This window comes from Pinus tabuliformis, chromosome 9 (genome assembly GCF_031772625.1).
Source record: "Pinus tabuliformis cultivar Carrire ecotype Pingquan chromosome 9, CPIR1, whole genome shotgun sequence".
Classification (NCBI taxonomy): Eukaryota; Viridiplantae; Streptophyta; class Pinopsida; order Pinales; family Pinaceae; genus Pinus; species Pinus tabuliformis.
This window is the reverse complement of record NC_142307.1, coordinates 1,416,876,097-1,416,886,820: the sequence shown is the minus strand read 5'-3', so window position 1 is coordinate 1,416,886,820 and position 10,724 is coordinate 1,416,876,097. Positions and strand designations below refer to the sequence as shown.

The following is a 10,724-nucleotide window of genomic DNA, read 5'->3' as shown; positions in this document are numbered from 1 at the left end:
AATCAAATATTATTATAAATCAACATCTACATTGAAATAAATGCATCTAGTGCAAGCAATCAAATAGGATTAGAAATCACCATCTACACTGAAATCAATGTTGCATTTAGTGCAAGAAATTAAATAGGATTAGAAATCATCTACATTGAAATCAATGCATCTAGTGCAAGCAATCAAATATCATTAGAAATCAACATCTACACTAAAATCAATGCATCTAGTGCAAGCAAGCAAATAGGATTAGAAATCACCATCTACACTGAAATCAATGCATCTAGTGCAAGAAATATTCTTCTCTCTACCCCCTTCATATATATCTATATCTCCCTCCATCTCTCCTTCTTTGTCTCTCTATCTCAACCCCCCAAACACACACGCTCTCTCACTCCATATATATCAATCTCTCTATCCCTTCCTCCCTCTCTCCATCTCTCTCTTCTTCTCTCTCTTAACTTTCCATCTATATCTCTATCTCCCTTTATCTCTCTATATCATTCCCAAAACATATACTCTCTTTCTCCAATATATCTATCTATCCCTCCCTGCTCTTCTCCCTCTCTCTCTTTCCCTTCCCCTTCTCTCCCTCTCCCCCGCTTCTATCTCTCTTCCCTCCTGTTGTCCTCTATCCCTCTCTCTCTCTCCATCCTTCTCTCTCTATTTCTTTCTTCTTACCTCCCTCTCTCTCACCCTCCAACTCGATCTCTCTTTCCCTCCCTCTCTCAACTCTCTCACATCCTCTCTGTCTTCCTTCCTCTCTCTCCCTCTCTCTCTGCACCCTCCAACTCTATTACTATATCCCTCCCTCTCTCCTCTCTCCCCTCCCAACTCTATCTTTCTCTCACTCCCTCTCTCTTCCTCTCTCTCCGTTTCTCTCCTACCTTCCTCTCTCTTCCCCCATATCTCTCTCTTTTTCTCTCTCTCTCTCTTCCCTCCAATCCTCTCACTATCTCACTCCCTCTCTCCTTCTCTCTCTCTCCCCCTCCATCTTTGTGTCTCCCTCTCTTTCTCTTACCTTTCTCTACCTCTCTCACTCATCTCCCCCCCTCTCTTCATTCCTCCTCTCCCCTCTCATTCAATTTATCTCCATCCCTCCCATGTCACTCCCCCTATGTCTCCACCTCTATCACTCTATGTCTTTGTTCTCCCCTCCCATATATTTCTAGAGTTAATAGATATCATGATATGTTAATATATATTATAATATAAAAAATTTAATATTGTATTAATCCAAAGTTATTAAATTTAATAATATTATAATATGAATATTGGTTTTAATAATATTATTAATATTAATCTTTTACTATTAATATTAGGGTTAATAATATTTTTTTTGCATGGTATTAATAATAATTATCGTATTACCATGGATTACCCTTGTTGGCATGGTTGAGAGTAATACGATAAAACCCAAAGCATGGTTATGAGTAATTCGATAAAACCCATGATGATGATGGAGGGGTATTTGTAGGTATAGGTACATGTATGCAGTTATAATGTAGACCGACAGTTGCAACGGTTGGCACCTATGCATTCTGGTGGATGGTTGCTCCTTTATATGGACATCAACATATTCTTTTGTTATGTTTGACCACCGCTAGACATTGCATATTGAAATCGAGACAAGTAGTCATTAAGAGGGTGACTTGGAAATTGTAATTCCTACTTGTCTCAATTGTGATTTATTCTATCTACAGCAGTTTGTTCCTATTCATTAGGGTTGTTATATCGAGATGTTCCTAGATTGGTGTGTGGTTGAGATATTCTCTCAACCAAGTGATTGTGTGTTCAAGATAGTCTATCTATCATGAGACAACACTAAATGTATTTATATGTAACCTTATTTAATGTGAAGATATAGATTAAGTGGGCATACTCAAATTTTAAATAGTCTCTTGTCCCACAAACAAGGAGTCTCATACACCAATGTGATGTTCGAACCAACGTGGTGGCTTTAAAATTAAATAATAATAATAATAATCTCTTAATAGAATAAGCATACCACAACAAAATTGAAACCATGGATAGGTTAACCCTTCGTAGATCTCACCAATATCTCCTTATAGCTAGTGCTTAAAAATTCCCCCATAAAATATATCTGCACGAGTTGAGCATGTGGTAGATTTTTAAGCCATTGACTCCCAATGAAGGTACACCATATTTCTAACAACGCGTGCTATAAGAAACTAACTCTGATCATGATCATTCATATAAGATTATTATTAAAAATAGTTATGTTTAGTGTTTTCTGGTTGAGAATGATAATTCATATAAGATTAAAATTGTAACTATATATAATTATGTTCACTAGCTTTCTCTGCATAACAATCACCAATAATCTCCACAGGAACACTCTCCATCCTTGAAATGATGGAAACAACTGGCATCCCTCACGATAATCTCTCTTGCAACCATTTTGGAGATGAGTTTAATGGCAGAGTGACAGTCACCACACACTCGAAGGTTCTTCACTACTCGGATAGGTGTTCCAGCGCATGTATTTATAAGACCAAATGAAATTGCAAGCTTCTCACTGTGGTGAAAGAGAATATGTTCCTTTTGCTCCTCTTCAACATCATGGACAACAAATTTCGTGTCTGGCAAATACCCTGCCTCCTTTATCTGCCCGGATAGTTTGTTCAAATATGCATAAATAGTGTCCATTTGCAGGTGTGTTCTGTCTCCTATGAGAAAAGAATACACCTTGTTATTAACCTCGACCCAGCTGCATCCCGGATTCTTTTCTACTCTCCTGTCCTTCATTATTTTCCTCACCTTTTGTATGCCATCGTAACGGCCAGCTGCTGCATAGATGTTTGACAATGTTACATAATGTGCAGCATTTTTAGGATCCAACTCAAAAAGGCGGTCTGCAACATATTCACCTAACTCTAGATTCGTATGGACCCTACAGGCACCAAACAAAGATGCCCACACTGCAGCATCAGGTTTTATTGGCATTTGGTTAATGAAGTCTAGAGCTTCATACAGGCATGCAGCACGGCCAAGAAGATCCACCATGCAGCAATAATGATCTATTCTAGGGGTGATTTCATAATACTCAGTCATGCAATTGAAGTATTTCCAGCCCTCATGCACCAGACCAGCATGGCAGCATGCTGACAATACACCAATAAATGTGACATGATCTGGCTTCATCGCAGACAGCTGCATTTGTTCAAAGACTAGGAGGGCTTCCATGCCACATCCATTCATTGCATATCCTGTTATCATTGCAGTCCATGATACTACATCTCTCCTAACTGTCCCATCAAACACTTTGCGAGCATCCTCTATATTCCCACATTTGGCATACATGTCAATAAGGGCACTCTGAACAAAGCCATCAAACTCCAATCCACTTCGAATTATGTCTCCATGAACCCTCTTGCCTTGTTGCAGAGCTGCCAAGTTTGCAAAAGCTGGCAAGATACTCGATAAGGTCTCTATGTCTGGCTTCAAACCCGTCAGCTGCATTTGTCTAAAAAGCCGTAGGGCTTCATCAGGAATCCCATGTTGTGTGCATCCTGCTATTATGGCATTCCACGAAACCAGATTTCGTTCTGGCATATTTTCGAAGTGCTCTAGTGCCTCGCCAATAAAACCATTATGCACGTAACCTGCCATGATTGTATTCCAAGAAACTACATCTCGGTCTGGCATGCTCTGAAAAAGCCTCCGGGCCTCCTCCACCTGCCCATTCCTGGCACATCCTCCAATCATGGTATTCCATGAAACCACGTTTCGTTGCGGCATTTTGTCAAACACCATGCGCGCATCCTGCATGCTCCCAGATTTCACATACATGTCTACCAGGGCACTCGCCACAACCACATCACATTGAAACCCATTCCTGATTATATCTTCATGAACCTCCTTGCCATATTCCAGAGCTGCCAAGGTGCGGCATGCTGGCAAAATGCTGGCGAATATGAACTGGTCAGGTCGAATGCCAGTTTGCTGCATTTGGCAAAACTGAGCCAAGGCCTCCTCGGCATGTCCACGCCTTGCGTAAGCTGTGATTATGACAGTCCATGAGACCACGTTTCGTTCAGGCATTTCATCAAACACTTTGTGAGAATCCGTCAGACTCCCGAGCTTGGCATACACAATGAGGAGTTTGTTACCGCAGAAGCTGTCCAGGAACTGAAATCCAGTATGCATGATATGGGCGTGGACTAGTTTTCCCTCTGACAAGGTCCTCTCCTTAAGGCAAGCCTGCAAGAGAGAAGCATAAACAGACAAATGAGGATAAATTCGTCGTTCGTTCATAAGACGAAATGCCTCTTTCAACAAGCCCTGCTTACACAATGCTATGATATTTGCTCTTATGTCAATGCAACTGCCATTGTCATTTGCAGGAGATATGATGTCGCCATTGCTCATTTCACTGCATCTATTTCCTTCCACAGCGATATCACTAGTATTAGACATGGGTTTAGGACTGTAGTAGTTTTGAGAGCCAAGCATGGATTGAAGAAACGATGCCATCTGCTGCTTCTTCTTCTTGTCAATCTGTAATGACTGTGCCATACAGCCACGCCATGACATGGCTTACAAGTCAAGAAAAAGCCACACAGTGACATGACTTGCAAATGATACTTGACTGAAGAGAGGTGAGTTATCTATAGTCATCTCGCTTGATGATAAAGATTTTGTTTCAAAACGGTAAAGAACACTCAATCCTGGTAAATTGCATTTTTTAAATCTTTGGGAAATACATTCATGTTAATTATTTTTACGGGGAGGGTAGATTTGGAGAATAGTTTAAAATTTGTTTTTTTATAAATCTTAAGAAGTTAAGTGGTTTTTTTTTTTTTTAATACGGGGAATATAACTAAGAAATTAAGATACTATAGTTTTGAAGAGTTTACAATTTAAATTTGTGATTCCAAAAACAAATTGTATTAGAAAATATATCAAAAAAGGCTCCAAAATATAAAACAAAAAGCTCTCCAAAACATAAAAAAGGTAGACTACCACTTTTAAAAATATTCCAAAAAAATTACACTTATTCTCTTTAGTCCATCAAATTATTTTCAAAATCAACTAAATATTTTTGAAATCAATCACCAAATTTTTTGTTGATTCTTAAATTAACTTTTATCTCGATTTTCAAAATCTATCGGAGGATTTATCTTAAATACCAATCTAACATGAGCAGAGAAAGAACCAATTTCTTCACGTTCAAATATTTTTATGAGCCAAAGTTATTGAAATGTTTTATATAGTTATTTAATTTTTAGATTTTTAAAAATTTTTATTTAACCTCAGCAAAATTTCAATTTTGATAATGACAAATAGACACCCTTACACATCATCACTGCCAATAACCACAAACACACTTTTGAATTTGTGACGAGCAGTTTGGCACGTCAGTTGGGAAAACCATGGAGCTCAATTTCATGTTGCGTTGAGCAATTCTTTACATTAATGCCGAAGTTGGGTTAGTAAAGATGGTTTTTAACGTTAAAACGATGAGTATCCACGTAAATAAAATTCGTAGGCAATAAGTCTATGTTGAGAAAAAAATAGTGAAACTTGTCGCTGTAAATACATATTAAAAAAATAATTAAAGCATCGAATGTAAAATTAAATGAAATTTGAAATTTGTTAAGCTCACTTTCCTCTAGGGTTGCTGAGAGATTTGGAAACCAATTGCAGTCTTTTGTCTAAATTACTGAAACCAATTGCAGTTATTTTTTTCAATTACAAAAACCAATTGCAGTTAATTAATTTCTTGTTAGGAACCCCTGCAGTGGTCCATTACTCCCTCTGCAGTTCTCTACCATGATCTGTGGAACACTTAACACATAGTCAATAGAAGCTTGGCTATAAATATTTTTGTTTGGTTCCCAAGCTCACTAACTCAATCTCCTTCAACTTTACACCATCAAGTTAGAGTAGGCAGAGCCTGGAAGTGCCAAAAAAAAACACTTGCCTGGTTCTTCCATGGTGAAGTTTCAGATGCTGGTATTTTCGAGGAACTCATTGTTATCCGCGTCCAGAGGACGAGGCAGTTGCGTCTCCGTCCACCAAATTGACGAGAGCGCAAACACTGTGTAGTAGCTTCGTGGAGGTCGTGATGAGACTGAGCGTTGTTTTGTTACTTCTTCTAGCATTCATTCTCATTGCCTCTGATTCCAAGGACTACCAAGGTCAGTGATGTACTTGGCCAAGTTACTCTCAAATTCACTTACTTTGACGCATTCAACTTGTGCCGAAGCTTTATCGTATGCACACAAGAGAGGTCTTGATTCCGGAAAATAATATTCTATATTTCAACTTTATATGTGATCAGTCTACCGGCTTTGATCAAGCAAGCCAACACCGTCGTAAACACATCAGCGAGTCTGGTATTGGAGTGTGAGTAGCATCAATCGCTGGAGGTATGATTTATTGGACATTAAAGTTTTCGATTATTTTTAAGTGTTTATTCCGCACTATAGAATCGTTATTTTTGCTAACATTTGGTATTAGAGCTATTTTTATCTCTGCTTTGGTGTTATAGACATGCTCTGTTTGGCTAAATGAAAATTTTCTGAATTAAGACATTTATTTGGAAATATGTCTAATTTTTGCTTAATTTTTATGCTTATAATATTTATTTAATTATATGCAATTTGGATAATTGTTGTGCAAATTTTATTAATTATGTTTGTATTTAATTTGCCTGAATTGATTATTTCTGCTCTAATTAAAACATGTTATTTTGGATGAGTATACGAGATTCATCGTTAAATGTTATGCATGAATATTATAGTTTTATTTATTCAAATTATCATTATTCTCATATCAAGTTAATTTTTATGAAAGAAATAATGTCTAGTAATCCGCATAATTTTTAATTGATTAGAGAATTGTCACAACATCTCTAATTAAATAATATTATATATTATGATCGATTAGGATCACATAAAGAATATTTAGACATTAATTGTAATTAATTATACTGGATATAATAAATTTTTTTCCACGAGAATTTTTATTATATTTATATAATTAATTAGGATAAAATATTCATAACTTACCCACAGGAATTATGAATTAATAGTTTTATCATAAAGTTCAAATTTAAGATAGAATTTATATTGAATTATAATCATAATATACTCTTTAGAATTATGAATTAAGTGAATAATTTGATAAATTCTATCATAAAGAATAATTGAATCTGCTTGAATTAAAAATTTAGCCCACAGGCAATTTTTTATGTCATTAGATTCAATTTTAAGCATGGTTTACATTGGTAAAGCATGAAATTTTATTTAGGCCTCAAATTTAACATAAGCATGTGATCTTTAATTTTATGCAGTTGTACAACCTGCAAATTTCTCTGAAATTCGTTGTGATATCCCTTAACTTAAGAGAGATAACTATAAAGTCTGGAATGAGAGAGTTCTCCTTCATTTGGGGTGGATGGACATAGACTATGCTATTAGGAAAAATGAACCACTGGCACTCACTAATACCAGCACTGCAGCGGACATCACACTTTATGAACGATGGGAGCGAACTAATCGCCTAAGCATGATGTTTATTAAGACTAAAATTTCAGCTGGTATTCATGGTTCCGTTGATCAGCATGAAAAGGTCCGAGACTTGCTGAAAACCATTGATGATTAATTCATCACTTCAGACAAAGCACTAGCAAGCACCCTAATCATGAAGTTCTCTTCCCTAAGGCTTACCAGTGTGAAAGGCGTACGCGAGCACATCATGCAAATGAGGGACACTGTGGCTCAATTGAAGAAACTCGAGGTTGAAATATCGGAGTCCTTCTTGGTGCACTACATCCTAAACACCCTTCCACACCAATACGGACCCTTCAAAATCTCATACAACACACATACGGATAAATGGTCAATTAATGAACTCACGACCATGTGTGTTCAAGAAGAAGAGAGACTGGTAATGGAACTGAGAGAAAGTGCAATGTTGGGAACGCGAGGAAAGGGAAAATCTCAAGCCAATCGGAAAGGGAAAGGTAAAGTACCTTCCCAAGCCAATATCAAGAAGGATTCCAAGTGTTTCTTTTGTAAAAAGAAGGGACACATGAAGAAGGAATGCGCCAAATTTCAAAAATGGCTTGCGGTCAAAGGTAATCCAATCTCATTTGTTTGTTATGAATCTAATATGGTTAATGTCAATATTAACACCTGGTGGATTGATTCTGGATCAAAAATTCACATTTTGAATTCCTTGCAGGGTTTGTAAAACCTAAAGAAGCCAGTGGGAAGTGAGCAAAGCATCTTATCAAGAAACAAGATAGGCTTGCATGTGGAAGCTATAGGAACACGCTATTTAACTTTAAGTAGTGGCTTTGTTTTAGAATTAGAAAAGACCTTTTATGTTCCAAGTTTTTCTAGAAACTTGATTTCAGTTTCAAGGCTTGTACCTTTTGGATATTCCTTTAACTTTTCAGAAATATCTTTCAGTTTATTTTATAAATATGATTGTGTTGGGAATGGTATTTTGTCTAATGGTCTTTACTGCATTAATTTACAAAACAATGTCACTTATGATTCAATGCATGTTCACATTGGCACTAAAAGATGTGTTATTAATGAAGATTCCTATAAATTATGGCACCGGAGATTAGGTTATATCTCCATAGAAAGAATTAAAAGATTAGTAAATGAAGGGATACTTAATACTCTGGATTTTACTTATTTTGAGACTTGTGTGGACTGCATAAAGGGAAAGAAGACCAACAAGTCAAAGAAAGGTGGCAATAGAAGTTCGAACATATTAGAGATCATACATACTAATATATGTAGTCCAGACATGGACTTACATGGTCAGAGATACTTCATCTCTTTTATAGATGATTACTCACGATATATGTATCTCTACATGCTTCATAAAAAGAATGAAGCATTAGACGCCTTTAAGATCTTTAAGGCTGAAGTAGAGAAACAATGCGGCAAAAAAATTAAGATCGTGAGATCAGATAGAGGTGGAGAATATTATGGTAGATACACAGAAGATGGACAAGCACCTGGGCCATTCATAAAATTTCTTCAAGAGCATGGGATTGTTGCCCAATACACCATGTCTGGTTCACCCAACCAGAATGGTGTAGCAGAAAGAAGAAACCGAACATTATTGGACATGCTGCGGAGTATGCTTAGCAGCTCCAATCTTCCTAAATCCTTGTGGATTGAAGCACTTAAGATGACAATGTATATATTAAACTGAGTTCCAACCAAGGTTGTTCCTAAAACGCCATTTGAATTATGGAAAGGTTGGAAACCGAGTTTGCGACATATGCCCGTTTGGGAATGTCCGTCTGAAGTAAAAATATATAATTCACAAGAGAAGAAGCTGGACCCAAGGACCATTAGTGGGTATTTCATTGGATATGTTGAGGTCTAAAGGTTAAAGATTTTATTGTCCATCTCACAGAACTAGGATTGTGGAATCAAGAAATGCAAAGTTTTTTGAAAATGACTTGTTCAATGGGAGCAATCAAACCAAAAACATAGTTTTTGAGAAGGATCATTCAGAATTTCAATCTTCCACCTCAAGTGATAGACTAGTTATTGTTTACAACACTCCTCAAGTACAAACTAGTGTTGAACAACCAATTGTTGAAGTTCCACAAGCTGCTGACGGCATTCCAGTAGATCAGGTAGTTCAAGAGTTGCCAAGAACTTTTGAACAATGAGTTGAACCACATACTTCTCAGGAAGATGATGGTACAACATTAAGAAGATCTACTAGACCAAAGAGATCAACAATTCCTGATGATTATGTGGTGTATCTGCAAGAATCTGACTACAACATTGGAGCTGAAAATGATCCCGAGTCTTTTTCACAAGCCATGAGTTGCAAAGAATCATAATTATGGTACAAGGCCATGAAGGAAGAGATGAATTCTATAAAGAGTAACGAAGTATGGGATCTTGTTGAGTTGCCTAATGGTGCAAAAGCCATGGGTCTTTAAGACAAAGAAAGACTCATTGGGCAACATTGAGAGATACAAGGCAAGACTTGTTGCTAAGGGATTCACTCAGAAAGAAGGAATCGACTACACTGAGACTTTCTCTCCTATATCTAAGAAAGATTCATTGCACCTTATTATGGCATTAGTAGCCCATTTTGACTTGGAGTTGCAACAAATGGATGTGAAAACGAAATTTCTCAATGGAGATCTAAAGGAGGAGGTTTACATGAAACAGCCTGAAGGATTCCCCTCTAGTGATGGTGAGCAATTGGTTTGCAAGCTCAAGAAATCATTATATGGTTTAAAACAAACATCTCGCCAATGGTATTTGAAATTCCATAATGTATTTTCTTCATTTGGTTTTGTAGAAAACACTATGGATCAATGTATACACCTGAAAGTTAGTGGGAGTAAAATTTGTTTTCTTGTTTTATATGTGGATGACATTTTGCTAGCAACCAATGATAAGAGTTTGCTGCATGAGGTGAAACAATTCCTCTAAAAAAATTTCGATATGAAGGATATGGGTGAGGCATCTTATGTCATTGGCATTAAGATCCATAGAGACAGATTTCAAGGCATCTTGGATCTGTCTTAGGAAACCTATATTAATAAAATTTTAGAGAGATTTCGGATGAAGGATTGTTCACCAAGTGTAACTCCCATTGTGAAGGGTGATAAGTTCAATTTGAACCAATGCCCGAAGAACGACTTTGAAAGGGAACAAATGAAGAACATTCCATATGCTTATGCTATCGGAAGCCTAATGTATGCTCAG

The 10,724-nt window shown here is 36.9% G+C and overlaps 1 pseudogene across 2 annotated transcripts; it reads right to left on the bottom strand.

Moving 5' to 3' along the window:
* Positions 1-2,193: 2,193 nt before the first annotated feature.
* Positions 2,194-4,660, bottom strand: LOC149153852 (putative pentatricopeptide repeat-containing protein At3g23330 pseudogene; annotated as a pseudogene). 2 transcript variants are annotated; one of them, XR_016263058.1, is made up of 2 exons: positions 4,305-4,436; positions 2,194-4,215 (listed from the first exon to the last, which is right to left on the bottom strand). The product of XR_016263058.1 is annotated as a putative pentatricopeptide repeat-containing protein At3g23330 pseudogene, transcript variant X2 (transcript). The 2 variants fall into 2 exon arrangements; XR_016263057.1 differs by having other exon boundaries at positions 2,194-4,660.
* Positions 4,661-10,724: the final 6,064 nt, after the last annotated feature.